The following is a 12,696-nucleotide window of genomic DNA, read 5'->3' as shown; positions in this document are numbered from 1 at the left end:
AATCTGGACAATTCAGACAACTGCATTTTTGAAGTGTTTCAAATTTCAGGGGGAGGTAATCTCTTAATTTAGCTAAACCAACTTACCCTGTCCCAAGAGGAAAATCTCCATGCTTGCACCCTGAATGTCCTCAGCGTGCAGAATGAAATTATTTACCAGCTGAAGAAGTATGAATATCAAAAGGTTCATTAAACATTCCAGCTAATTTTCTCTGGTCTGTAAAATTTAGTTGGGAAGAAGGGGTGGATGAAAGGGGTTAGGCTTTTGCATGGTCAGTGCTCAGCTTTCAAAACTGTACGTGGCGTGGAACTAACTTACATATTACTGTGCCCCTTACAGGGTGGCTGATTCTCATGTGGGCTCATCAGTAGCTGGAAAAATATTTTTCCTGTGACACTTTGTACACTTGTTCTGTCCCTTCAAGCTGAGGGTGGGAATTTTCTTGCAACACTTCACTGCTTGGTTTTCATGTAGGTGCTCAGGATCTGGTTTTGTTAACTGCTAGTGCCAGTCTTGTATGTCGCTCGTGAGATATTTTTCACATGCCCACCAGCTTTGTGGCCTGATTGCCAGAAATTAGCTCATGCCACAGAAGACTGTGTGTGTCTGTGCAGGTCCCAGAGAGCCAGGCACACAAATCCTCGCCCTTTCACCCAGTAGTTGTCACAGGGGAACCAACAGTTTGATGTTAGAGACATCATGTCTCTAAACAACGCAGTATCAACTCTGGGTTCTCTTAGTTTCTGTGACTGGCAAAGGGCACGTGGTCAAAACGGAATGAAGCCAAGACCAGAGTCCTCTGCAAAGATCCCAGAGCCATTGGCCATATGTGGGAGGGGAATAAAAGAAAATCGAGCTGTTCCATGTCTTAAATCCCAACTTCATCTTGAAATGAAGCTACTTCTCAATGGAAAAAATTCTAATCAAGTAATTTGAAAACAAAGCAAGATTTTTCAGGTGAACTGAAATGTTTCCTGCTACCTTAGATTAAAATATTTTGATTCTTTATTTAAGAAAAACCAAACAGCCCAGTCAAACAGAAATTATTTAAAGCTATCCTGCAACACTCTCACCTCTCTGCATTTGGCAGATTTGACTGTCAAGATAAAAAAACTCCAGATCTGCACGGTTCTAACCAAGATAGGTCTAGTAGCAAAAATACCTGTTCCCATCTGTGGCTGACAGGCTAAAACATTATTCTGCAGATATTCAGTCTCTCCATCTGGTAAGAGCAGAGCTCTGCTGCACTCATCCTTCCGGTTTAATGATGATGGGAAATGTTTTTGACTTTGGTCCTCATCTTGAATTCCTAAGCAAGGAGTAGTTGTGAAAGGTTTCAACTTATGCTGTGTGTCTTGTCAGGGCACAGTTGCCTCATAGGATCACAATCCAAGAGGGACAGAGATCAGCATGAGCTCCTGAAAGATCCCTTGTTACATTTTAAAATACCTAAAGAATGAAGTCATGTATCCTGAGAAATACTTGGCAGATAAACCCCCCAGAATATAATGGATGTATAGCTATCTGCCTCCTGAAAAAACTCCTCTGTACGGCTGGAGACTTTGAAACTTATTTCTGTATTGATCATGGCCTCAAGTGACAGTTGTGTCCTGCCTTCATCAGGGCTAAAGGACATGTTCAGGACAGCTCTGTTCTGGTGGTGGGATTGGCATCCCTCCTGCCCTTTTATAGAGGAATTGCATCCGAGACTCCAAGTGCTTAATTTGGGCAAAATATGTTCTAACGTTTTACCACAAAAATAAAATTTCAGAGCTGTGATCTGAGTGGAAATGAGGCTGTGGATATTGTGTAGTCTTTAGAGAGCCTGGCATGGCTCTGAGCTTAACACTGTTCAGTTCTAACAGAGTGAGTTGCCTCTTATTTCAGCTGGGCACGTTCACTCTGGAACCTAGTGATGGAAAGTGTCAGCAGAGGCAAACGTTTTGTAGCCAGTGCTAACAGGCATGAAAGTTCACCAGTACTTCTGTCGTGATGCTGTACCTACTCCTCTGGGAAAGCATCTTGTTATAGTGTCAGAAGTGGCAAAAAAAATCGCTACTGGGCTTCAGTGTCCCATCAGCAAAACAGGCATTTCTGTTGCCTGGCTTGTCGCTCTGGGATGGAAGTTTTGCTGGCAGTACAGCTCAGGCTCTGTCACTGATGGATGCCTTTGAGCACCATCATAAAGTAAACAGCAGTGCATGAAGAGGTGGTGTGTTTGCTCACTTGTGCATATGCTACGCCTGCCTTGAAGCGAATGTCTGCCAAGCAGGAGGTGGGATGTAATATCGAGCAGGTGAGCACAGATTTTTGGTTTGTCTGTTGGGCTCCTGTCCAGTTTGGTTCTCAAAGAGAATCCCTGTCCCGGGGCCTGGAGTGGAAGCCGTCATACAACGCTGTACGCCTCTTCTCCCCACTGGTGGTCAAGAATAAAAGCAAAAAGACACCAAACAGTTAGAGAGACAGCAGGTAGCAGATCTGCAATGGTGTCTCTCTTTTGGCTGCCTTGCCCCTAGCTTGTGCTAGCGCAGCCCCCTCGCTCCTCGACCTCGTCTTGCTCTGAGCCACCTCCTCCCCCTCTCTCCACCCCAGGCTTATTTCCCGGCCGCTGGAGGTTTTAATATTCAAGCCGTACCTTCCACATGAGCTGTGCTGAAGAGTTGACGTGTCGGAGTTTATTGATATCACATCGGGCTGCACAGGGCTGTCAGCTGCACATTCAGCCTTTAGCGACCCCCTAAGGTGCGGGCTCTGGCAGCTCTAAAGGAATCTGCACAAAAACGCCTTTTTGTTTTGTCCAAGGTGAGACAATGCGAACAGGGCCCTGCACCAGATGACAGGGCTGATAAAGGACCAAGCGGTGCAGGGATATCTTTCTTTCTTTTCACTCCTTCATTCAATCCTTCTTTCTGTCACTTGCATTCTCTCCTCCCTATACTTTTCTTTCTTCTCTTTCTTCTCCCGGCTCGGCTAGCAGAGAGCAGCAGAGACAAGCAGAGGGGTTCAATTGCAGGCGAATGTCACAGTCCGGCTTCTCAACACATTTTCAGCGGCAGCCAGAGTTGCTGTTGGCCAGCTTGATGAGGGACACGCTCTGCTTGCAAGTCCTTTCTCCCAGAGCTCTTTACAGTCACGTACTTCGGTGTTTTCTCTGTGGGCTGAAATTAATGTAAAGCTGTGTTTGTGTGTGTCGGGAGAAAAGTAGACAGGGGAGGGGTGTAAATACAGAGAGGAAGACAGAGGAGCTGGCAGAAGTGCAATAGAGCAGGAAAGCAAGTGGAAGTAGCAGTGAAGCAAGAGAGGATGTGTGTGTGTGTATATATCTATATTTTGTGTATATATGTAAATAAAAAAAGCATAAGGACACAGGAAAGGGCAGGAAGCAGATGAGGGGGAAAAAGAATCAAATGTTCTCCAAGGACAACTGCCTTAATGACTTTTGCTGCATCCCTCTGTTTTCACAGACACGGTAGAGGACTAAGTGAAGGAAGCGAAGTGGTCGCTCGTGCCCACTCTTGCGCACCTCTTGGCTTCAGGCGGTCGGCCTGACATTCAGATAAATGAAGCAGGGCTTGCAAACAGCAGGAGGAATGTGTTTCTCATGTGTGGTTAAGTGGTCTCTGGTGCCTCATTCTCACAGGCTGGTTTCTCAGGATTGGGAAAGGTTTATGAGGTTAAATTTGTTTATCTTTCCTGAAAGAGTCTTATATTGAAAGGTCTTTAACTTGATGTATCCAGCCAGGGAGGCCCAGGGCTGGAACAGCAAGAGGAACTACAGGACAAGATTAAGGGCTGTTGGCAGAGCTATATAGGGGTTTAGGATGAAAATAAAAGAGGGTGTTGCAAATTGGGATGGAGGAGCAATGATAGAGCTGTGCGGGGACCCCAGGGTAAGAAAAGCAAGGCAGCTATCGGCCAAGATTGAGATGTGCTGGCAGAGCGCGTGGGGCCCAGAGCTGGAACAGAAGGGGTGGCAGTACTTCAAGTACATGAGCAGAGCCGTGCTGGGACAAAGCCAGGGAGAGCAGAGGTTGTCACAGGCGAGAAACTGTGAAGCCTGGATTTGTGTGCCTCGCTAGGATGCTAGACATCCGAGATGGCGCGTCTGTGCATACATGATGTGTTGATGAACATGTTTCACCAAGTGGAATCCGTTCCAGATCTGGAGAAAGGTAACTTTTGCTTACACATCACCAGCATCTGAGCCATAGCTCAGTCAGCTTTGGGAAAACTACTAAGTAAAAAGTACTGGAATAGGTTCAGGGTAGGGGATTGGGTCTGGGGTAGAAGCACACACATTTCACAAGATGAGAACCGAGGTATAAGGACAAAACTGCCCAGAGATGCCTGTCACCTGGCTGGGGTCAGCTCCGAGTCTCTCCTGTGGATCTGAGTGTTATTTTCACAAAGGTGTTTGCATAGTACAGTGTCTTTTCTATTATGGTATTTGTGCCTCCAGGCACCCTCAGAGGATGGTCGTAAGGCACCTGGGGAGCAGTTAGATATTGTATTGTGCTCAGAATGAGGAGGCAAACTGGTGTCATGGGCTCCTGGAGGTTCACCCCCTTGCTGTCATGGCTGTGATGTTATGTACACTTGCTGCTGGGGGAAAACGGCCATGGCTGGAGCACAAGGAGCGGAATTACAGCAAGCTGGGCATCACCAGGGTGTCCTTGCATTTCTTGGCCCCCAGCTGGACCTTCAGCCCTATCGAGGCATAGCATGAACTTGGTGGGTGAAGGGACTCAAGCTGAGCACTGGGGAGAGAGTCTGTGTGCTGAGCTGGGGCCATTGCCGTACCGCTGCCCCAGGCAAGCGCTAAGTACCTCTGCCAGAACAGTGCTGAAACAAAACACAGAGCACAAAGCTAAACGTGTACATGTAGTTTTACCCTTTGGTCAGTCACCTACTGGTTATTTAGCCCCAGGTACCATAAGGGCCTAGGTTTGTACACTGCAGGCTGGGTAATCTGTCTTGGGTTTGCCTGCTGCTTTGACTTGTAAGTTAAGGTGGCTATCAAAGGATCAGATCTCCCATCCTTAATGCTAGCAGACTTCCAGCATCCTGGGTACCTGTGCCCTGTTCTCCTGTGCAGCTCAGACCCTTGAGTGGGATGTGTTTGTGCTGCTCCATCAACTTCCCCATGTCTAGGAGAAATTATTTTAAGGGAACTGGAGGGATGAATCTGAAAAGGGAAGAAAGCTAAAAAGGGAAAACTCCAGAGAAAGTGAACAGACCTTTTCTTCTCTCTGCTTCTTTATTTCCCCCTGTATCCCAGCTGGTCTCCCTTTGCTTCCTGATTTTGGGAGCATTATTGATGCCTCTCTAACTACATCGTTTCAATTCAAATAGAGGAGCCAGCAAGCCCCTGCAGTCCCTCTCCTGCAGCCTTCCGCTGGATCCTGCGCCTGCCACAAGCACGCGGCTATGAATATTGAAGTGAAAAAGGGGCCTTTTATGGACTTCACAGATGTGCTGGGGAGTTGGGGCAGGCCTCATTACCTCGGGGTTCTTTAAAAGGCCAAACAAAAGTTTTTTGTTAGGGGTGGAGGGGGCAGGGAGGCGAGAACTAGAAAAAAGTTGAAAGAAAAGAAAAGACGACTGGAGTTGATGGATATTCCATCTGTTTATGTTCAGGCCAGTGCTGGGAATTAACAAAGGCTGTTGGAGACGTAGCCTGTCTTTTGCCCTCCCTCCCTCCCTATCTTCCTCCAAATGTTCTGGATGATTTGGTTTTGTTCATTACTCGCAAGGAACAGAATATGTTGTGTTTTTTGTGACCATGTGTCTTTGCATGGGGGCACTGCAGCTGGTACCTACGCTGCCAGACCTTGATTTGCGGTAGGATTTGCTGGGGCCCTGATGTCTCTTACTACTTTCACATGCAGAGTAGATGGAGCCTCCAGGGCCAGATCCCTCCACCGAGATAAATGAGTACAGCTTCTTGGCTTTTACCAGAGCGGCACTGGTGTTTGTCAGCAAAGGAGTTTGCTTGGTCTCTGTGCATGGCATGGATTATGAAAGAGCATCTGGTTAGAGGTGCAATTCCTTCTTCTTTGTGGGCTTGGAAAAGCCCTCATCTAGTTTAGCTTCCAGCTTCAAGGCAAAGGTATGTTCCCAACCTGAACAGTTACCTGGAATGGCTGCAGTTGATAGAGAGAGGGATGCAGAGAGTTGTTGGATATGTCTTCACTCAGTGCAAGTCCTCGTGTTGGCGAGAGGCTTTTGGTGATGGATGATTGTTCCAAGGAAAACAGGGTCTCTCTAGCTTTTTCTTTCCAAAATCTTGCTGCGCTCCACTTGTAACTGAGCCAAGGATAAGGTTCGAGGAGATGTAGGAATTTTATAGTAGAAAATGGAGGTGAATTTTGGACCTCTGTGCATCCCAAACTGGCACTCTAACCAAAGAGAAATTTATATTCTTTTGTTTAGAGGCATATATGCATTTCATGGCCAAGTGCCAGGTGAGGTACTCCTGTGTAAGAGTTTTGTTAAAATCCCAAAGCCAATCCATGAGTTAGGAGGCAAATTCTGGCAGAGCTGGGAGGCAAGTACGTTTGGAGTGGGTGCTCAGGGAAGCAGGACAGCCAGCACCAGGTAAAACTTAACATGTTGCACTGCTGTTGAGCCTTCAAGCCCAGCCTGTGAATGTGGGACTCCTCCCCGGTGAATCTTTGGGATTCAGACATGGAGAAATAGTTGGATACCACATTCCAAGCCAGAACACGTTGTGTGGTTCTTGCCATGGTCATCTGGTGGCTGGCCATGTCCTTGTCACCCACACGTGGGGAGGTGCTCCTACTTGGATACCTTTTGCATATGCTCCCTTTTAATCCATTAAACCTCTCCCTCCTTCCTACTACAGCTTCTCCTTCCACATGTGATCTTGCTCGTTCAGTAGAGACCTTGACATGATGAGGGAATTATCCAGCTGTGAAACACCTCTCTCTTTGACCCCCTCCCTTTCCTATATTTCCCCCAGACAGACAGACACTGTCTCTGCCTCCCTGTTCAAGAGCATCAGCTCAACTGTGAGTATTATTTCCAAGTTGTAAAGCCTGTAATGGACATTACCTCAGCCTGTGGTTTGGTTACAGCTGGCCAGTTCAGTGCCTGAATAAAAAAAAAAAAAAAAAAGAAAAATACCCAAACCTTTATCTCCTCAGGCCCCCACACTAATGCTTTGCTGAACACTGCAGTCCCCAGCTGAGCTGTAAATGACTTTTTCATTTTCCTAGGCCTGCTACCCAGTCTGTTTGGTATTCAAGGGCACCCCACCAACAAGCACTAGCATTCTGCTTGGGCCGAATTACTTGATTAAAACGCATATCAACTATTATGTGATTCGTTTTCTGCCGCTGCTCCACACCGCAGCCCTCTAAACTATGTTAAACTGTAATACAGCTGCGCAGGCACGAGCAAAGGCTGGAGAATGGGGAGTTTACAGGTTGGAAAGGGGAGGGAGGGGGAAACCCAAGCTCTATTGTATGTGCTGTGTCCATTATTGGTTTTTGTGTCTGGGAATGTGCTTGGACAGGGGAAGGGGGGGGATTTGAAACACCTCTGTCCCCCTTTGCAGTCCCACCTGCTGGTGAATAGGTTTGGAGGTGAGCGGGGGTTATTCTGCACACACACATATACACCTCTCTCGCGTTGTGAACTCGGGACTTCATTTTCTGAGAAGAGAGAAAAAAGAGTGTTCTGGTTTTCATGTTGGAAAGAAAAATCAAGGCAATACAATTCTGTGCGTGCGACGCTGCCACTGTGTCGCCCTCCTCTCAGGCTTTTCATAGTCTTGTTTGCATTTTGATGGGTTTTGTTTGCGTTCTGCCAGAGGGAAAGGCAGATGCTAAGAAGTCAGGGAGAGTTTCAGCTCTTCCTTCTGAAGCTGTTGACTGCAGGCTCCAGCACAGGGGACACGCTCTGTGAATAAATGGCTGCATCTGGGTGATCCTTGTTCATCCCACATCCTTTTTGGGGAGGAGAAGGTGTGAGGTGTGCAATCCCACAGGTTACTATATAGCTGAGGTCCACAGCAAGGATCTCAGCTATATTATATCTTATTATTTCAGGCTCTCATGACAAGGTACCCACAATCAGGAGGTATTTTCACCTGTGAGATGGGTACCTCCTGACTGTCTCTGAGTGCATGGCTCTGTTTATTAAAGCAATGTCAGGCAGCAAAAGCATCATGTGGCAGGTGAAGCCTGCCCTTTTCAAGGTCATTGAGAGGCTCTTTAATTGTCCTCCAGCATAAAATAACTTGCAGCTATTTTATGTACCTGAAATTCAGGTTGCTCAGATCTTGCTGGTACCTTCAAAATGAGATATTCTTACTCCTCTCATGCCATGAAACCCAAGTTCCCCTGTGGCTGCATTAGCTTCCCAGCCAGTCACCTCCAGATCTGGTTTTGTGGTGCGTTGCTGTTGCTCCAGCAGTGTCTGGGTGAGTTTGCTAGAGCCAGTTGCGGCACAAAAGGTGTGGTTATAGCTAAGCCATTCACAAAACCATTCCCTTCCCCCCTCTTCATCTCTCCCCTCCAACACACATTTAATTTTTAGGATGGTGCAGCTGGAAGCAAGAGAGAAAGAGAGGAAATGAGATGAGAAATACTGAAGGAGAGAATGCGCAGCTCCCCTTTACCCTCTAACAAAATCCGATCCCCACTTTAATGAATGCGTTTTCATGTCTGGTCCTGTCTGCCAATTCTTCCAGACGGCACCAAGGTGCTTCAAGACAAGGCAGCAGGTCCTTGTAGAGCATCAAGGGCTCAGTCTGAGCCTGGAGGGTCTTGTTGTGGCCGATTCCACCTAATCCTGTTGATTAATTTAACTCCAGGGCTAAGAGGCACCCAGGAGCAGTGAATGGAGGTGGAGAGGAGAAAGGCAGAGGGGGATGAAGGGAAATAGAGGAGTGAAGGGAATGCGGAGAGGGAGGACACATCCAGTCCATAATTGCGGAAGATTTTTCTTGTTCTTTTCGTCAAGGTCCAGTCTACTTCTATTCCTTTCAAACCCCTCCAGAGAGTTCTGCTCAGCTTTTGCTAATTGTACCCCAGCCTGAATCAGAAGCATTATTCAGGAATGTGAGTTTGTGGGCCATAATTTACTAATTTCCTCATGCTAGAATAGGTCCCAGGACAAGCCCAGGCGTATATTTGTCACCTTCCCTATGTGTAGGGACACCTGCACGCATGCTCTGGCTGTGCTCATTTCCATAGGGAGAAAGAACCATTTTGTTTTATTCAGTTTTCCCCAGCTCTTCCTCCCTGAAGATGTAGGACTTGACATTGGTCCATGCAAACCTTCAGCAAGTCCTTTCACAGGGTCTTTTCTCACCCTTTGCACGAGAGATTTGAGCGGCTTTTTTGTTTTTTTTTTTCCCCTCTTTCTGAGCTACAAAACAGCTACACTAAATAATAAAGATAGAATTGCTCTTAAAAAAAGTTAAAAATAGCAGGATCAGTGTGTGTCCTGTGCTATACACACTTTTCTCAGACGTGTCCTCCTGTGAGATTTTTTTTTTCCCTCCATTCTGTTCTTTTCTGTCAGTCTTTAGCCAGTCTGCTATCCTACGGGAGCTGCGTATCGGACAGCTAGCTGTTTTCCATCCTTCATCACAACTAGTGATTGGTAAGCCACACAAGAAGCTGCTGCTAGATATTTCTCCACCTTCCTGTTTACAGGGTATTCATTGCTGTCTGTGCTGAGTAAGTGTAAAACGCTACCAGCACATGCTAATGATTATTCCTAAGGCGATGGCCCGGTTTTGCTGGAGGCTGCAAACTGGGATTTGTCCCCAGCTCGTGCTGCTGGCAGTGCTACACAGAGCTGGCAGTGCTACACATCCATTTTTCACACAGGGATGTGGGGCAAAAAGCGAAGTGTTCCGGTTCTGGATGAATCCCGCTGGACTTCCCTAGCGAGGGAATTTTCTTGAGTTACACCTGCAGCTTTGTAAAACTTCTCGTTGCACAGAAGCTTTGCAGAGGTTACGGCAGTGGTTTGTCCAGCAGGTTTCAGCTGTTGAGGAATGGAAAAGACCTGTTAGATCCTTGAGTTGCATCTTAGGCAGGTGAGGGAGATTGTCCCCTGGATAATAGGGGATGCGTTAGATAATGAGCTTGTACTCCAGTCTCTCTCAGCTGAAAGACTTTCTGTATTATTTAATGAATCTGTGCCTGACAGCAGCAGCTGCATCATACTAAGACCAGCTGGTTCCAGACATACCCTGGGATTTTTCTTGCTCTCTTGGTTTCATCTTTGTAGTCGGGTTGTTGGAGCCCCCGACTTGGCGCACAAGGAACTGTGGCTTCTTTTCCCAGCTTTGCTCCTGACTCACAGGGTGACCGTAGGTGGGTGACTTCCGCCATCCCTGCCACGGTTGTAAAATGGAGATGATGCCAGTTGGGAGCTGTTTGGAGACTTGCAGATAGAAAGTGTTACCTTGGTTTATATGGCAAGGTTTGGCTCTCTACCCTTTTAGCCCTGTAGCCAGCATGATGGCCAGCACAGTCGCTGGTGCTGCTGTGAATAGGACAGATTCTTTCTCATGACAGTTTTCCTCTCCCAAAACTTTGTGGCCAAACCGGGGATCCTTAATTCGGAGCATAGAGCTATTGAAAAAAGTTTGGCTGTTTTCCCTTCAAGAATTTTACAGCAAAAAAGTGAGCAAATTGAAGTTTGGGAGATGAAACATATTACAGATCCTTTTCTAGATTTTTTTTTTTTTTCCTCACTCGGAGCGATACTGGATCCCAGGTTTGTTGTATACCATGAAAGCAGTTGGGCCAGTCAGGTGGATGAGCTGTGGGTAGATGTTGCAGCATTGCTATCAAGTGGCCAAGAGAAGAATTAGATCTTAAAAAAGTGATTTTGACATTGCTGACTGGCCAAGCAGGTTGGAGCTTTGTCACACCAGGCATGAAACATGCCACAAATGACAATTTCTGTGCTAAAGAGCCCACAGGCTGAAAGTTGCTACTAAGCATGTATACTAACTATACAGAAATGTGTATTTGCTATAAAGAAATATGCTCAACTGCAGAGTTCAATGGCATTTTATTTCCTGTATTGTCTCCTTCCCCTTACTCACACCGGCCCTGTCGCATCCTGGACCCAAACACACCTCTGTCCTAACTTTTTTCATATCAGGTGTTTCCAGAAAAGATACAAATTAAACTGAGACTAGTCAGTGACTTAAGTGACTAACTTGAAGACGTTTACTGTATGCTCTAGGTTTCCAGATGTGCTTTTGTGCAGCGTCGTACTCCAAGGTCCAGATGTGCTTCTACCTGCCCTGAATCATCTGGGACCCAGATGTGGAGGGCTGTTCTTTTCAAGTACAGATGTTCCTTTTACACCACTGGAGACTAGTTCTTCCCTGGAAATGGAAATAACCAAAAAGCTAGTTTAGTAACAAATTTCTAGGTACAGTAGAACTGTCTTTAAAATGTGGGACAGATGCTGCTCCTCTGAAGTCAAAAAGTGAATTTCTCACTGATCCTATGTGTCTGTAAGGCAGAACTAGAAGGGAAAGCCTCTTAAGGTGATGTGTTTGCCCCCCAAAACAAGCCTCCCACTCCTGTGCAGCAGAGTTTCTCTGACTCCAGCACAACTGTAGTTATGAGTTCCAACACCGCATCCTCCCTGTGAAGCCCCAAGACATAAAAGCATTTCTGTATTGCAGCAAGCTGAATGCGATGGCATTTTGCGGTGATCTCAGTATAAACAAGTGAACTCCGATGGGATATTTGCCTTGTACTCTCCTCAAACTGCCGCCACTCTGGAGCAGCTGTTGGGGAAGTCACAGCTGCCGTTCCCAGCTCTGAAAAGAAAAAGGCAGATTTTTGGATGATGATAGTATAGAAGCTGAACAAAAAGAGAGGATTGAAAAACACTACTAGTAACTTTAGTGAACTCTATCGTCAAGGTGAGCATATGTAAGTCCTGCTTTAATCCTAAATTAGCAGAGGTTTACCCAAAAGAAAAAATTCCTCTCTGTGAGCCCGGGGTTTAAGCAGGTTCTGTCTCAGTCTGCCTGTGCAGTTACTCTGAAAGACAGCAGTCAAGCTTGGTAGGGAAGAAAAATAAGTGCATGTTTAATGAGTAAATTAAAAATTAGGAGTATTTTCCTGAGAGAAAAGGAGAAGGTGACAGAGGCCAGATCTCTCACCTAGCTGAAAGGTTTAATATATCATATTCTTCCTTCTCTGCTGCCATGACCCAGTGGCACATATTTCACTGTCCCAAAGGCAGACGTAAAGTTGTGGCCTGGCTGAGATCCTCCATACATCAACATTTGCACCGCAAGGCACCAATAACCTGGACACCGCACATCTTTGAAACCCAAGCTTTGCTCCATGAGAGGCTTCTGGTGAACGCTAGGGTCACAGCTTCTTGGTGTGTCCCCTCTAAAATCCACTGGGTCTGACTGTAGACTTGGTGAATATCGAGGTAGTGCCTTCTGCTTTATCTCCAGACAAAAAAAACCAAAAAGAGCAAAACTGGACTTACTTATTCCAGCTATACGTATTTGGGTTTGATAACAGCCTCAGGAAGAAATAGATGTGGTCCAGGCTCAAGGCAGGGAGAAGGGAAAGGCAAAGGTCTGGGGCAAGTGAAGGTGGAGGAAGTAGGTGACCAATTAGACTTTGATGAAGGACTTTCATGGCACATTAATGCTGTTGGACCCTT

This window comes from Pterocles gutturalis, unplaced genomic scaffold (genome assembly GCF_000699245.1).
Source record: "Pterocles gutturalis isolate BGI_N339 unplaced genomic scaffold, ASM69924v1 scaffold740, whole genome shotgun sequence".
NCBI lineage: Eukaryota > Metazoa > Chordata > Aves > Pterocliformes > Pteroclidae > Pterocles > Pterocles gutturalis.
Note: the sequence above shows the minus strand (reverse complement) of the source record.